Genomic DNA, 14,540 nt, shown 5'->3' with positions numbered 1-14,540 from the left:
CTTCAGATGCTATGGGAATGAAACCCATTTGGGGAATAGTTATAAGAAAAATTACAGAATAAGGGAAAGAAAAGGAGTTGTGCCATAGAGAGGTATGGTATGAACCTGCCATCAGTCTTTAGGGTGTAATTCTCTTTGTAAAGGCCTGGGGCAGACTTAATTTCAGAACATGTAATGGATCAGGAGTTAGGTCAGAGGATCCAGCCTTTCTTGTGGTACAGATAAACAAAATGTAATGAAGTATGGCCAACATGACTAACCAAAGAAGAAGTCTGAAGCATAAGAAAAATTGACGAGCATTTCTGGATTTCTGCCTCCCTACAATGAAGCCAAGGCAGAAAGATTCTGCCGCATGGTGTGTGTGTGGGGGGAGGGGGCGGCTATTTGCACAAAGGTGGGATTGAAAGGTAGCATTTAAAATGCCCCATTTGGTGCCATGAAGTGCCATGAAGTTGAGTGGAGAATTTTCTGTCCCCTCCGGGATGCTGTAAGAGAGGGAGAAGCTGGGCCTCGAAGGCCCAGTTCTTCCCTATCCACATGGGCCTGTGTCTAGATAGGCCCCTGTTGTCCCTCATGGCAGACCAGGAAATGTGAAAACATCCACGTTCCCTTGCTGCAGAGCAATAGAGGGTGTAAGGCATTCCAGGCTTGGGATGAAGCTGGGCCGGTGCCAACTTCGTGTGGCATAGGACATCCACTGCCCTATGGAGGCCGGCCCAGCCTTTTCCACCCATGTGGAATCAGTCAGTATAATGCAACACATCAGGAACCAATTAAAGTGTTTAAATAGTGGGTCCTGTTGAGCTAGTAGAAATCAGAGTGAGTAGAGAAGCCGAAGTCTCCATTCAGTGATAGGATCGAATTCAGCACTTTCACACTGTATATTCCATTTGAAGGTTTGGCTCGGTTTATTTTAGATCTGCAACAGTGTGTTTAGGAAGATCAAAATGTCAGATCTTTAAAATGCCAGATTTGTATTTCTTGACTCTCTCACAGTATGTGCCAATAAAAGTTTACTGACTGACTGCCTTACAAAGCAACTGAGCCATTTAGCCAATTTAAATGTTTGTTTCTCTGCATTTATGTATAACTTTTCCAAATACAAATAAATATTAGGGGGGGCATTGTTTTTAATAAAAACCTGTTTTAAGTTGGGTGTCTGTGAAAAGGCCTGGCACCCAAAGTCGAGGGGGGATGCTCTTATACCAGAGATGCAATAAGTCATTGATCATGCACTAAATTTGATTACAGTAAGTTGTAGGTAAAAGCACTGACATTCTGTTGTGACATTCTGCTACATTCTTTGTGTTTGTTTTTAGAAAGTCTGGCTCTGGGTTCCAGTGTGCCTTTGTTGATCAGCTCCTTTAGTGGGAGGGTTTTGTTGTCCTAAATATGCATTTCTAAATCATCCAGTAAGAGCCTCAGTGTGAAGGATCTGAGCAAATGCAGTTATGGTTGGTAACTGGAAGTATGTCTTAGTCATAGTCTGACACTCTTTACAACTAAAACTGCTTTTTGCTTCAACAGAACATGTGGGATCTGAAAATACCCTCTCATTCACTTCCCTCCAGTCCATTCCCTTAGACACCTATCTTAGTTTCAGTATTGAAACTGAGATGGACTGGGGGTGGAGGACTTAACTGTCTTTTGCTTTTCTTGTAATGTTGTATTTATTTATTATAATCCAGCCAAGAATTCTTCTTATGCTCGTTGAATATTTCTCTGGGTTCTTCCCCCCCCCCCCCATTTCTTATAAGTTTCGCTGCACTCACTTCTTATATTGTTGCTCTAGAGTCGCCCCTGTTTGCTTTTGAAGTTCCAGTATTTGAGATAATTTTTCTACCACCTTTTTGATTCCCTGATATTCATCATCTTTCTTCTTATCTTTTTGGCATGTTCCAGATACCATTCATCTTTTTTCCTCTCTTTTTGAGAGAAATAGCTTTTAAATAAGGATGTAATATCTCCTTTAAGCTATTTGTAGCAGATAATGAACCAGCTAAATAAGAGTAGTAGAAATAAGAAAGATAGCTATCTCATAATCATTAATTGCATAATTGTCATTATATCACTATCAGTGCAATTTTATATCATCTGATAAAATTTAGTGAAATAAGGAAAGAAGAAGAAAGGGAATAGGGTAATGAAGGAAGAGAAGAGGGAGGGAAAGAAAGTGGCAAGAAGCAAAACGTGGGGAGAAGAAAATATTAAAATAAGAGTAAAAAGGAAAAATAAAAAATAGGGAAAGTTAAATTTGAAATTTTAAGAAAGACAAAAAGAAGTCAACATTAAAAATATTAACATTGATATTAAAAAGAGAAAATTAAGAAGTAAATTTCTTTGATACATTGGCTTTTAAAAACATATATTTGTCTGTTATAATTTACCTGAAGCATTTAAGAAAAAAAATAGAGAGTTGGGGAGTCTACCCAGCATCTTAGCTTTTATTTCTCCATAAGAACATTCCTTTGAAATATTATAAAAATTAGTCCAAGATCTTCTCATTGCATTTATGTGCTGGAGAGTATGGAAGAAGATGCTGAAAGCAGACAGTAATAAAAGAAAAGAGTTATCTTTCTGTTGGACCTTTTCCACACCGGGAATTACCGGTAGCCCCGCCTTACTGCTTGTCCGATGGCATGGCTAATTCCCAGTTCCACATGACACTGGCAGTAAGTTAGGCCTATCCCAGGTATGGCCTGACATATGCCCCTCCATTGCCCTGTGTCAAGGGAGCACAGATATATCTGCATTCCCTTTTTTGCCCCAGGTGGCTGTCAGGATTGTAGAATCTCTGTCATAAATTAGCCTGAGTTCCTCCATGTCAGTTATATTACTAGATGGGGCCCGGCGCCTGCTAGTCCCGGCCTTGTAGTTTGTAAGCAATAAAATAGAATAGTGATGTTATGTTAACCTTATCTTGTTATGGGCGGAAAGGGTTGTTTGTCACCTCTTTCAAGGATGGGAGTTTGGAATCCTGTTTTGCTTTCACATATGTCTTTTCTCACTCACCTCCCCCCCTTGGGAACTGTCAAGTTTTGGGCGGGAGAAATGTATTGATAAGCTGAGGCAAATCTGGCTTCTAGTCAGATTTGACTTTTCAGTCCATTGCGTGTAGTGCTAATCAATAAAACTATTTTTCTTTTGAATAAGTTTTGTTGTGAGTTTCCTGTGCGCTTGACATCAAGTCAAATCTCACAACTCCTTTCACCTGCAAAATGCAGGGCGAGGGACATACTTTTTCTGAACCGGGAGAGGGCCTGGATTGGGACCTCTCCCAGGCCGAAGGTGCTGGTGCGGGGCCGCCCAGCTCGGCCATGATGCGGGCTGTCTCGGGGGCAACCCCGGGGCCCGAGGAATTTTTGGAACGTCACATCACCCAGCGCAGGCGATTGTCAAAATACGACCGCCCTACTGGGGATGAACGGTGGCCGGAGCACCTGGGACTGCCTAGCTACGCGCTGGAGCCTGTGGGTGAGACACAGGACTTGCAGTACAAGCTGGACAGGGTGACTAACTGGCTGCAGGACCTCTCGGGTCGGCTGGATCCGGAGGAGAGACGCCGAACACAACGCCTGCTTAAGGACGTGCTCGGTGGGGCTGCACACGATACCAGTGCGCGGAGAGAGAGCGGTGGGTTTGCACTGCAGGAACACGGCATGGCGGCCGCGCAAGCAACGACGGAGGCGGCTGAGGCGCTGGCCAGAGCCCGGGCCCAGCTAGAAATCGAAGCAGAGGCGGAAGCACGCGCAAGAGCGCAGAGGGAGAGAGAAGACGAAGGTGAGGAACGAGAGGACGAAGGCGGCGCCGGCGGCGACGGTGCTGGTGGAGACGGCGCGGACGGAGGCGAGGACGCAGCAGCGGCGGCAGCGGCACGGGCAGCGGCGGACGTCGCGGGAGTCGAGGCGGCGGCAGCAGCGGCGGCGCGTGAGGCAGCGCGAGCGGCCGCGCGGGCGGCAGCTGCGGCGCAGGCAGCGGAACGAGCGAGAGCGGCGGCTGGGAGAGGGCGAGGCATTGGCCGGGGTGCAAGACCCCCGGCCCCGGCCCCAGCACCGGCGGACTGGGGCCCAGGGCGCCTACCTGCCCACCTCCGTGGAGTAGAAATGCGGAACACCTATAAGTTCAAGGCAAAGTTTTCTGGGGACCCCTCCGACTTCCCCACGTTCCTGGTGCACCTCCAAGCCTACATGATGGACATGGGGTTCACTTTCCAAGACGACGCCGAACGAGTGCGTTTCGTGGGGCAAGCCCTGGAGGGCAAAGCCGCCAAATGGTTCGTGGATTTGTACCGTTACCACCCCCAAGCTACCCGCGACTACAACCATTTCATGAGGGCCCTGCGCCAGATGTACGTGGAACCGTTTGAACGGGAGACTGCGGAGAAGAAACTCCGGGCTCACCGGCAAGGAAAATTGTCAGTGGTTGAGTACGCCAGGGAATTTAAGGAGTTGGCTTCCTCTGTGCCGGACTGGACGGAGCCCCAACGTGTTCTGGCGTTTGTGGGGGGCCTCAATCCCACTCTGGCTGATAAGTGCCTCCTCCTGGAAGACCCACTCACTGTCGAAGGGTGGGTCCAGCTGGCCGGAGAAATGGAAAACCGCTTGGAGCGGGCCTCAATGGTGCAAGCACTGGCCGGGAAAACCATGGCGAAGACTTCCACCCCGGTGAAAACCAAGCCCCGAACCAAATTGGAACCGGCGGAGCGCACTCGGCGCATGGAGAAAGGGCTGTGCTTGGGATGTGGCCAAGCCGGGCACTTCCTCGCACACTGCCCAACGAAAGCGGCATCAACCCCGAAAGCTGCGAGCGGCGCCCCATCGAAAGCCCCGCCTGCCAAGAAAACCACCACGAAGAAAAGCGCCAAATCCCTCCTGGTACCAGTGGCTGCCGTACCGGCGGTGGACGACTCGGAGGAGGGAAGCGGGCTGGAGGACGAGGATCAAGCTGAGGAGCAGTCGGGAAACGAGGACGGTCTGCTGTAAAGGCGCCCCGCCAGCAGGCCGCCAACAGGGGCAAACGCGTGGTGAGTGATTCCCCCTTGCTACTCCTACCGGCCAACCTTTCTAACCCCAGGTCGGGAAAGACGGTGGGAATCCGCTGTATCGTGGACTCGGGGTGCACCCAATCCCTAGTGAGCCCGGCACTGGCCGAGACTTTGGGGGTGGGGAAGGTGGCACTGGAGGAACCCTTGCCAATCACCCAGTTAGATGGGAAATGCGCTCCCGGAGGGGAAGCTACGGCAAAAACTCGCCCCATGGACTTGGACATAGAAAAACATTGGGAGCAAATCCAACCTTTGGTGGCCCCTCACTCTGCCTTCCCTTGCGTGTTGGGGTTGGATTGGCTGAGGGAACACGATCCCCTTGTGAAGTGGAAGGAAGGGACTGTGGAATTTACCTCCGCCGCCTGCGAGCAGCACACGCGGCAGCAGGGTCCTGCGGGATCCGGGGTGGTGGCTGCTTTGGGAGTAGGGGTGGACGCGCTCCCTCCTGAATATCGGGACTTTGGTGATGTGTTCGCGGAGGTGGAGTGCAACCAGCTCCCCCCCCACCGCAAAACTGACTGTGCCATCGAATTAAAGAAAGGAGAGCCTCTCCCCAAAGCCAAACTTTATTCCATGAGCCCGCGGGAGATGGCAGAGCTTAGAGAATTTCTGGATAAAAACCTAGCAAGGGGTTTTATTAGACCAGCCACATCTTCCTTGGCAGCCCCGGTCCTTTTCGTAAAAAAGAAGGACGGTTCGCTGCGGTTGTGTACCGACTACCGCGGGTTGAACGCGGTCTCCACCTGCAACGCCTACCCGCTTCCCCTGATAAAAGACTTATTGGGCCACTTGGGGAAGGCGCGCGTGTTCACGAAACTGGACTTAAGGGAAGCCTATTACCGAGTTCGAATCAAGAAGGGGCATGAATATTTAACGGCTTTTAATACGCCCCTGGGGCAGTTTGAATACACCGTAATGCCGTTCGGCCTCGCCGGCGCTCCGGGCGTGTTCATGAATATGATTAATGAAATTATGCATGATTTATTGTACCAAGGGGTGTTGGTTTACATTGATGATATTCTTGTGTATTCAGAGAATGTTGAGAGTCATGCTAAGCTGGTCCGCGAAGTGCTCCGCCGCTTGCGGAAGCACCACTTGTTTGCTAAACTGTCAAAATGTGAGTTCCACCGCGATGCAGTGGAGTTTTTGGGGTTCCGGGTCTCCCAGGCGGGGATCGAGATGGACCCTGGCAAAGTGCGTGATTTGCTGGTGTGGGAACCTCCCCGCACTAGGAGGCAATTACAAAGTTTCCTAGGATTCGCCAATTTTTACAGGACCTTCATTCCCAACTTTGCCAAGGTTGCGCTGCCCCTCACTGACTTGTTAAAAACCAAAGGGGGGAAGACAGCTAGCCGACCTGGGGCGCCTCTCCCTTGGACTCCCTCCTGTCAGGGGGCATTTGACAAGCTAAAGCTGTTATTTACGTCTGAACCTGTGTTGGCCCATGCCGACCCCTCTAAGCAATTTACAGTACAAGTAGATTCTTCGGACGTAGCAATGGGGGCCGTGATCCTCCAAGAGGGGGGGGACGGGAAATTGCACCCCCTGGCCTATTTATCAAAAAAATTTTCAGCTGCGGAAAGAAATTGGGCAATTTGGGAAAAAGAGGCGGCAGCAGTGAAATTGGCCCTTTCCACTTGGCGGCATTGGCTGGAGGGGTCAGCGATCCCGTTTGTCGTCTGGACAGATCATAAAAACCTTCAGGCACTCAAGCAGCCCCGCTCGCTTTCGGCCAAGCAAATGAGATGGGCGGAGTTTTTTGCTCGTTTCAACTTCTCCCTAAAGCATCTTCCTGGCAAACTGAATTTTTTGGCGGATGCACTATCGCGCCTGCCTCAGTACAATAGCAAACGAGACCCATTGGTAGATACCGTCTTTACCCCCGCCCAACTGGGGATGGCCGCTGTGACGCGCAGCCACACAAAGACTGATACGCCCATCCCAGGGGGCTGGGTCCAAAAGGAGTTGTCAACTGACCCAGAGTTTTGCTCCCTCCGCCCTGATCTGTCTGAGAAGGGGGGGCTCTTTTTCAAAGGCGAAAGACTCTTTGTGCCTGCCGTGGCCCGGGGAAAAGTTTTGAAACTTTGCCACGATGCAAAAACCGCTGGACATTTTGGTTTTGTGAAAACTCTGCACCTGGTCAGGAGACAGTATTGGTGGCCATCCTTACGTAAAGATGTGGAGAAATATGTGCAGGGGTGCCCCATTTGTATTGCCTCGAAACCAATTGGGGGCAAGAAGAAGGGACTTTTGCAACCACAGCCCACCCCCTCACGTCCATGGACTGATGTGACTATGGACTTTATTACAGACCTTCCCCCCAGCCAAGGGAACACTGTCATATGGGTAGTAGTGGATGCTTTTTCCAAACAGGCTCATTTCATCCCCTGTACGGGCGTGCCCTCAGCACCAAAACTGGCCTCTCTGTTTATTAAACACGTGGTACGTCTGCACGGGATCCCGACACGTGTTTTGACGGATCGGGGCCCCCAGTTCGTTTCCAAGTTCTGGAGGGAGCTTCTTAAACTATTAGGTGTGGAGCAAGCCCTCACCTCAGGCTATCACCCGGAGTCAAATGGCCAGACCGAAAGAGTAAACCAAATCCTGGAACAGTATTTACGCTGTTTCATCAATCACCAGCAGGATGACTGGGTTTCCTTGCTGCCACTTGCTGAGTTCGCCTATAACAATGGAGTCCACTCCTCAACTGGGGTATCGCCTTTCAAGGTGGTGTACGGGACTGATTTAATGTCAGCCCCCACCTGGGGACTTAGCTCCACGGAGGTTCCTGACATAAACAAATGGGCAGCATCCATCAGTATGGGCTGGCCAGAGATCGTTGCTAGCCTCAAAGAAGCCAAACATGCCTATAAGGCTCAAGCTGATAAAAAGAGGGTACCTGCTCCTGATTGGAAAGTAGGTGACCTAGCCTACCTGTCTACTAAGAACTTAAGGTGTCAGCAGAAGTCCAAGAAACTTGGCCCAAAGTATGTGGGGCCATTTAAAGTGGTGAAACTGATAAATAATGTGACTGTGGAGCTAGCTTTGCCAAAAACTTATAGGAATGTGCATCCGGTTTTTCATTCCAGCCTGCTGCGAAGAGCTCCAGCCCCGGACGAGTGGCACCCTCCTCCATCTATGCCTGTTCCAATTTACATTGATAAGGACACCCACTATGAAGTCAACCAAATCTTAGACTCTCGATTGCATAAGGGTCGCCTTCAATATTTGGTCGATTGGAAGGATTTCCCCTCTGGGGATAAAGAGTGGGTTGAGGCTGGGAATGTGAAGGCACCCCGCCTTCTCCGGGCTTTCCATCGAGCATTCCCTGATTGTCCTCGCCCGGTTGATGCCGGCTAGGTGGGGGAGTGAAGTTAGTTTTAATGCGGAGGGATGTCAGGATTGTAGAATCTCTGTCATAAATTAGCCTGAGTTCCTCCATGTCAGTTATATTACTAGATGGGGCCCGGCGCCTGCTAGTCCCGGCCTTGTAGTTTGTAAGCAATAAAATAGAATAGTGATGTTATGTTAACCTTATCTTGTTATGGGCGGAAAGGGTTGTTTGTCACCTCTTTCAAGGATGGGAGTTTGGAATCCTGTTTTGCTTTCACATATGTCTTTTCTCACTCACCTCCCCCCCTTGGGAACTGTCAAGTTTTGGGCGGGAGAAATGTATTGATAAGCTGAGGCAAATCTGGCTTCTAGTCAGATTTGACTTTTCAGTCCATTGCGTGTAGTGCTAATCAATAAAACTATTTTTCTTTTGAATAAGTTTTGTTGTGAGTTTCCTGTGCGCTTGACAGTGGCAACATGGCCTTGGTCAGGGTAGGCCCATGCAGCAGGGGAAGAGTCGGACATCCAGGCACAGCCCCTCCCCTATGTCATCCTGAAAGGGACAAAATATGCCCCGGCCAGCTCAGTGGCACTGTACAAAGCCACTAAACCACCTGGGGCAATTTTTTTCTATTTAGTAATGTGGCAGTGCAACTGCATTCCTGAATGGGGAAAAAAAAAACACTCCTGCTGCCCCCCCCCCCCTGGGACCATGGAAACTTTCTGTATCAGCTGCCTCTTCCAGAGGCATAAGTATGGGGCAGACAGGGTGTGCCTCTGGAAATGATCCCCCATGGGGGACACAGGAAGTGGTGGGGCAAAACTGCCCCATTGCAAACTCCTGGCAGCAGCCAACTGCAGCACTGCTGGTGTGGTAAATGTTTTGGACAGCATTTTTGTCAAATCTACCAGTCTGCAAATTGTTTCCTTTTTATTGCATCACACTAGAGCCAAAGCATTGAGCCAGGAGCAAATACAATGAGGTTGGATGTTGTTGGAAGCTGGTCAATCTTTCAAGTTTTGCAGCAATTATAATACCACTGAATTGCTGCTACTTAAATGAAGCTAAGGTGACAGTCCTTAAAAATAAGCCAAAGATGAGAGGAAGTCAAAAATCATTATTACAAAAATAGAGGTAGGGAAGAGCCAACCTGAAAGGAAAAAACCCTATTTTTTTCCATTGCCCTTGATGATATCAGAACTTACTGAGGTTTGATAGATCAGGCCTCCCCATGGGGAAAAAGTGAGGATGGAAGTATATATTATCCTCTTCTGGCATTTCAGTGAGTTACAATGGGCTAAGTCTGGAGCCTTTAAAAATGCTGCTAGTCAAGTTGCCATTTTCTAAGTGTGTTGGAGTTAAGACTCTTGATTAAAAACTTACCCCCTCATCCTTTACTTTTTATCAGTTTAACAAATGACTGAGTTACAAAACAGGCTATATCCATCACTGCAAGAAAAAAAACGGATGTTTTACAGGTCCAGCTACATTGGACTAACCCCCCCCCCAGCATTTTCATTACTCCCAAATTCTAAATACAAGTATGGTTATTTAGATTTGGGTATTTTCAGATTTCCAAATGTTTTGGGTCCATCATTTTCTATGGGAATAGCTGAGAGGGTTTGCTTTTAAAGGTATGGTTATTTTTTTAAGGTTTATGGGTGGCTTGGGGACATGTTTTTAAAGCTACAGGCACAAAAATTGCAGCATATCTGCCTGTGCCTGTCCTTTTCTTTAAAACTATGTATGTTCCTACCAGTTAATACCAATATGGACAAATATCAAATAATATTTATACCTTTTTGGCTAGGTTATTCTTCAGAGAGAAAATGAAGGTAGTTCCCTGAGCCACTCTTATATATTCCTTTGTTCTTACCTTGCTAATGAGAAAAGAAATTGAAAAAAATAGTAACACAAAAAATTGTGTTATTACAGCTGCACATCTAAAGATTTGCCACTGGAAACTTCTGTGTGCACTGTTCCAGTCTCATCTCAGATTGAATATATGATTAATGCATCCTATGAAATTCGAAAATGTTACCAGTTAAAAGAAACACATATATTTCAATTTCTGAAAGATTAGCGGAAAATATTTCCCTTTTCATCTTGAAAAAAATGAGCAACATATTTGATAAAGAGAATATCTTACTTTCCCCTCATTTATATAGCTTAGAATTCAGCCTGCACCATTTATGGTCTGTATCTTTCCAGAATTGGAATGGCTTCTGTCCCAGAAAGTAGGAAAGTTAGAGAAGGATGATTGGTGGAATAGATTGTCTGAATTAGAGGTTGGAGACTATACAAGAGTTTTTGAGGTTCCCAAAGAATTATATATACAAATAATGAAAGAGGAACAATGGGATTTAGGGTGAAAATATATAGGAACAGATTAGGAAGCAATTTAGGTAAACTGGAAGCAGACAAAGATATGGAGAAATAATTTCACCTGTTAGTTTATCTTCAGATCTGGTCTTGATTATGTTGGGACATACTCATACATCATGTCCTTTCTCTACTGTAAACAGCATTATATAATTCTTAGGATGGCAGGCTAGGCTCTGGATGACCCTAGTTCAAATACCTATACTTTCATGGAAGCTCACAAGATGACCTTGGACCAGTCACTCTGCCTTTCTTAGCTTAACCTTCTTCATAGGTTTTTTGATGTGAGAATTACAATAGAGGAAGAACAATGTTGTGCACTACTTTGGTACCCCATTGAAGAGGAAATATATACATATAAAGACTATAAATATCTAAGTAAAGCTTGCATTGTTGCACAACAATTGTTTCATTGTTGTGTTCCTAATGTATTATTATGCAGATGTGATTATTTATCACCAAGCAGCCAGCACTGCTATTCAAGCCATCGAATATCATCACGTTACAATGTTTCTCATCTTGACTTCAAATGCTTTTTTATTCATGAGTCAAAACTGAAAGGAAGCTGGATATAGGGAAAAGATTCCTTCTACTTATTTACTAATGGAGTGGTGGAAGCAAATAATACAGTTCTAGAACCAAATTACAAAATTTTCAAAGCTAGACCAAATTACACAGTTTTCAAAAAAGGGGGAAACAGTGGTCATGGGTGACTTCAATTAGATATCTGTTGGAAGACTAACTCTGCTAAAAATGCAAACTCCGTTAAATTCTTAACTTGTCTTGCTGACAGCTTCATTTCCAAGAAAGAAGAGAGGGGAACCAGGGGCTCTGCTATTTTAGACTTGATTCTCATCAATAGGGAAGAACTGGTAGATGAAGTGGAAGTAGTGGGCACACTTGGTAGCAGTGACCATGTGCTTTTGGAATTTTCAATCGTGGGAAAGAGAAAACTTTTACGTAGTCGTATTGAGTCTGCCAAGAAAACGCTGGAGGGCGTCACCCCAAGGGTCAGACATGACTCGGTGCTTGCACAGGGGATACCTTTACCTTTACCTATAGACTGGACTTCATAAAGGCTGATCTTCACAGACTTAAAGGTATGTTGCATAGAGTCCCATGGTCAGAAAGACTTAAAGAGATGGGAGTTCAAGAGGGCTGGGAGTTTCTTAAAAGTGAAATACTGAAGGCCCAATGACAAACAATTCCCTTAAGAAAAGATGGAAGGAGCCTAAGGAAGCCAAGTTGGCTCCATAAGCAGTTGTTAAAAGATTTGAGGAATAAAAAAGAGTCATTTAGGAAATGGAAAGAAGGCCTTATAACCAAGGATGAGTATAAACAAATAACCAATAATTGTAGGGGGAGTGTTAGAAAAGCTAAAGCTCAATATGAGCTTAGGCTAGCAAGAAATGCTAAACATAAAAAAGGCTTCTTTAGTTATATTTCAAGCAAGAAAAATAATAGGGACACCATAGGACCATTGCGAGGACAAGAAAGTGAAATTATAACAGATTATGAAGAGAGGGCTGAACTGCTTAACTCTTATTTCTCCTTGGTCTTCTTTTGTGAGGGAAATAGTGGTCAATGTGGCAAACAAAACACCAGGGATGGGAATGGTGGCCTAGGATCACTGTTGGAGCAGTCCACAAACACCTAGTTTCTTTAAATGAAACAACGTCTTCTGGGCCAGATGAACTGCATCCAAGGGTACTAAAAGAACTTGTAGATGTCATTATTTTTGACACTTCTTGGAGAACAGGTGAGGTGCCAGACGATTGGAAGCGGGCAAATGTTGTCCCCATCTTCAAGAAAGGGAAAAGGGAAGATCCGGGTAATTATTGACCTGTCAGCTTGACATCTGTAGCTGGCAACATTTTGGAACAAATAATCAAACACTCAGTCCTTGAGCAGCTGGAAGTGAGAGCAGTGATTTCTAAGACTCAGCATGGGTTTCACAAGAACAAGTCATGTCAGACCACCTTATTTTTTTGAGAAAGTGACTACCTTGCTGGATCAGGGGAATGCCGTGGACATAGTTCATCTGGATTTCAATAAAGCTTTTGATAAGGTTCCCTATGATATTCTTGTTGACAAGTTGGTAAAATGCGGTATGGAGCCTAATCCTGTCAGGTGGATCAATAACTGGTTGACAAATCGTACCGAGAGGGTACTTGTTAATGGTTGTGCATCTTCTTGGAAAAGAGTGACGAGTACCCCAATGATCTATCCTGGGGCCTGTGTTGTTCAACATATTTATAAATGATTTGGATGAGGGATTAGAGGGGATACTTATTAAATTTGCAGACGATACTAAACTGGAAAAGGGTAGCAAACACAACTGAAGACAGCAACAGAATACAGGATGATCTTGATAGGCTTGAGAAGTGGGCTAAACTGAATAAAATGAAGATCAATAGGGACAAATGTAAAGTTCTGCATTTAGGTGGGAAAAACCAAATACACCAATATAAGATGGGGGAGACTTGTCTTGGCAGTAGCATGTGCGAAAAGGATCTAGGAGTCTTAGTAGACCAAACATTGAACATGAGTCAGCAGTGTGACTCAATGGCTAAAAAGGCAAATGGGAGTTTGGGCTGTATCAAACGGAGTATTGTGTCCAGATCACGGGAGATGATGGTACCGCTTTACTCTGCTCTGCTCTGGTTCAGCCTCACTTGGAGTACTGTGTTCAGTTTTGGTCACCCCAATTGAAGAGGGATGTTGACAAACAAGAACGTATCCAGAGGAGGGCAACAAAGATGGTGAGGGGTTTGGACACCAACACGTATGAAGAAAGGTTGGGAGAGCTTGGTCTGTTTAGCCTAGAGAGGAGACGACTGAGAGGGGATCTGATAACCATCTTCAAGTATTTAAAAGGGTGCCAGATGGAGCAGAATTGTTCTCTGTTGCCCCAGAGGGACAGACCAGAACGAATGGGATGAATTAATTCAAAAGAAATTCCATCTAAACATCCGGAAGAAGTTCCTGACAGAGTGGTTTCTCAGTGGAACAGGCTTCCTTGGGAGGTGGTGGGCTCTCCATCTTTGGAAATTTTTAAACAGAGGCTGGATAGCCATCTGACAGAGAGGCTGATTCTGTGAAGGCAAAGGGGTTGGCAGGTTACAATAGATGAGTGATTAGGATGTGAGTGTCCTGCATAGTGCAGGGGGTTGGACTGGATGACCCATGAGGTCCCTTCCAACTCTATGATTCTATGATTCTATGATTCTAGAAGTAGTTTCTGGTGCAGAGGATTGTTGTTAGTGTGAGTTCCATGAGCAAGTGTGCTTTGGGATTAGAGTCAAGTATTCTTTTCCTGCTTTCTATGAACAATTTTTGAGGTTTTTCATTTGGCCAATTAAAGCTCTGGGATTTAATTGTATATTAGACCAAGCAATGAAATTAATGCGCACATAACACAATGATTGTGAAAGTCAAAGAAACTGAATCCTTTGAAGTCTAGGATGTGGGCTCAATCCAGCTGTACCATGGATTCAATGACTCTAAGCAGAGGTTTCCTGTTGGGTTCAATGGAGCTCAATTCATCCTCCATCATCCAAGCACATAATGCTCCATAGGAGACTCATGTGTACTTTCCTTATCTCCATTATCCATCTCTCTTCCTACTGCTTGAATAACTTGTACAGCACAGAGAAGAAGGATAACGTGTAGACCAAGAGATATGCATTTGGCTAACAACCTTAGGAAGCCATTGCTAACTGAGACAGTTCTTAATGCAAGTTATTATCCAACATTTTAACAATTCAGTGCAGGTAGCAA

Source organism: Paroedura picta, chromosome 10 (assembly GCF_049243985.1).
Source record: "Paroedura picta isolate Pp20150507F chromosome 10, Ppicta_v3.0, whole genome shotgun sequence".
Classification (NCBI taxonomy): domain Eukaryota; kingdom Metazoa; phylum Chordata; class Lepidosauria; order Squamata; family Gekkonidae; genus Paroedura; species Paroedura picta.
This window is presented reverse-complemented; position numbering follows the sequence as displayed.